The sequence below is a fragment of the Anastrepha obliqua genome, chromosome 1 (assembly GCF_027943255.1).
Source record: "Anastrepha obliqua isolate idAnaObli1 chromosome 1, idAnaObli1_1.0, whole genome shotgun sequence".
NCBI classification, from domain to species: Eukaryota; Metazoa; Arthropoda; class Insecta; order Diptera; family Tephritidae; genus Anastrepha; species Anastrepha obliqua.
The window spans coordinates 101,234,009-101,236,951 of NC_072892.1; positions in this window are offsets into that span (position 1 = coordinate 101,234,009).

Below are 2,943 nucleotides of genomic sequence, written 5' to 3' on the forward strand. Positions count from 1 at the left end.
AATAACATATTTCTGATAAATAAAGGAAATACGCAGAAAATACTTATACTGATCCGTGACGAATCCATACCTTAAAATACTTGGCTATTCTAATAAAGAAGATAGCCATGTGAAGATGAGCTCCCTAACTGACCAGTGATAGCAGTGACTGAAGAAAATATCTAAAATATCTAAAATGCTAAATAAATAGTATTGACCGATCGAAGAATCTTACAGATTTGTACAGAATGAAATGGAGAGATTTTTCCTTCTAATATGCGCACGAAGAAAAATTAGTACGCGTTAGGTACCGTGAATGCTCACACCGGACGATAAGTACCGACGACGATATGGGAGAACAGAAATTACGATCGCACTGGGCGCGTTTATAAAAAAACCTGGCCTCCCTGGTATGATCCAGAGTTCAAGCAAGGGCCACTGCAGTTGAGAATAAAAATCCAATAAAAAAATAAAAAAATATTTAATGTACCATGTTTTCTATAAATATACTAAAAATTAGAAAAAATCTTTCTTAGACCTATAGAATTGGTCTTGATAAGTTCTGATTTTCAAATTTTTATTTCTTTATTAGGACAAGACAAAATATACAGTAGACATCTAATTTTAGGCGCTTATAAATGCTTTATAAAACTTAAAAAAATATGTAAAGCACACTGCAATAATACAAATAAAACCATTATTTTCATCAAATAAATCAGCAAGTATATGTGTAAAAATAATTAAAAAGTATTTAGAAAAAAACATAATTTCAAACTATTGCTGTTAATAAGAAAATGTTGTGGCATATGAACGAAAAAAAATAATGCCTATTATTGGGCGGAAAATGTATACATAGAAAATGAGTGTTTGGTATCCGCAGATGTAATGGGTGTGTACTTCAAAGGTGATAGGTCTGAAGCAGTATAGTCATTACCGTGAGTTTTTTAATTGGCATCTCTGAAGAAATTTGTAATCTTTTTCAATATTTCAAAGCCTTTAGTTTTCGACAAAATACGTAAAATGTTTAGATAAATCATCAACATTTGCAGCTTCGACCTGTATTTTAGTTTTACGTTTCATTAAAGATTTTCAATCTATTTTTTTCATAAAGCTAAAACTTACATTAAGAATTATGAATTAGCGTTTAAGAAATAACTATCTCGTGTTTCTTGAAAGCTTGAAATTAACTTAGAAATGGAAAATTATGCAACTACTAAGCAAAATCAAGCAGTTATAATAAAACATAATGACATATGCTCTAATAAATGAGGCTTATTCTCTTTGTTGACTTGCGCGATGTAGACCGCACAGAGCTTGCTTGAAAGCAAAGAGACTATGGGGAATAGAGTCAGCTCATTTGCGATGCAATTTCTAGGGGTGCTGGCAGCATTAAAATGGAAAGATATGCAATTGAATTTTTTTGCCATACCCTAGTCTTTATAAACAATTTACATTCTTCAATTGATATGAGAAGTGATACTCATGAACCCAATCCCGGTTGCTTAAACGCGATCTCAAATTAGTAGGCGTGCAATAGAAGGTTAGGTCTAAGCTGACAGTTTAGTAGTCTAGGGGAAATTATTTTGTATTTTTTAGTCCATTTAGGACATTTTTTCAATTGATTTTTATTTTTATTACTCTTAGTCTAGCCTAAAAATTTACCCATGCTATACAAGCATAAAAGTATTTACGTATTTGCTTCAGCAATTCATAAAAAATATGAGAAGCTATTACTTTCTTTTACAGAAATGCATACATATAAACATTTACAGTTGACATCATTAGAGCAATTAAAATCAAGTTTACGCTTCATTTATCACAAGGCGGAATAATATTGTAGTAAAGTGGATTTCGAACACAGCGGAAGGAATCAAATCATCCTGTACCGCTGAAGAATTTTTTAGTACCCCATTACCACACCAATTACAAATATATCAATTGATTTAGCTATAAAAAGTATGCAAATGCAATCGTCTACATCTTTACAAAACTCGATGAAACCTAAAGCAAAGTGTTTCAGCAGGGGTTTGAGCTTAATTCAAAGCATCTAGGTAATCGATAAGTGGGTTCAAGCTCTTTTTAAAATCTTGAGTAAATAATAAAGCGAGTTACTATTAAGACGATAAATAGGGGAGAAAGGTTACGTCTTAGTTACACCAAAGAAATTCAATGTGGAAAACTTAGCATCGAAGATTATGACTCCCATTTTTAGGGTGAGTGCGTGACTACCATTCGAAAGTGAACAGATACAGAACCGCGGGCTCGAAAAACCAATATTGGCGATCGATTCTCAGCGGGCAATGGAAAATCTCTGAGTGTAATTCTGCCATGAAGAAGCTCCTCTTAAAGAACCATTTGCTATTCGGAGGCAACGTAAAATTGTAAGCCCCTCCATTTATATAGCGCCAATTATACCCTATGATCAGAAGGTATCGCGAATGTTTAAATAAAAAAAAACAGAGTTAAATTTCCTTCAAAATATGACCCGTCTGAAGCAATACACACGTGCCAACGTTTCACCCAGTCCTCCACGCACCCCTGGTAGGGCGACGAAGGGATGGTCTTCAGCGCCTTCGTCGTATCCTCTTTGATTGGTCAAATAATCCAGCACGATTTGGGCTCGGAGCGATGGCGCGTTATCATCATACAAAATCCCACATTTCCGGCCGTTTGCGACGTACAGCATCTCTCAAACGTTTCAAAACGGATAAATAATATTCTTTATTGACTGTCTGGCACTACACCTTCGGTTCGTTTAAATTAAACATTCCCGGTACTTTCTGATCATAGGGTATATACCACCTTGATCGAAAGGTTCCCCGAACAGGCGTCAGGTAATGCTTTAGGTCAATTGATTTGAGTTCTGGTTATTTTGTTAGGTTACCACATCTGTGATTGACATTCGCCATTGTATCACCATTGTTTGACATTTTTGACAAAAATTACGCCGTCTTGAGTAAATCT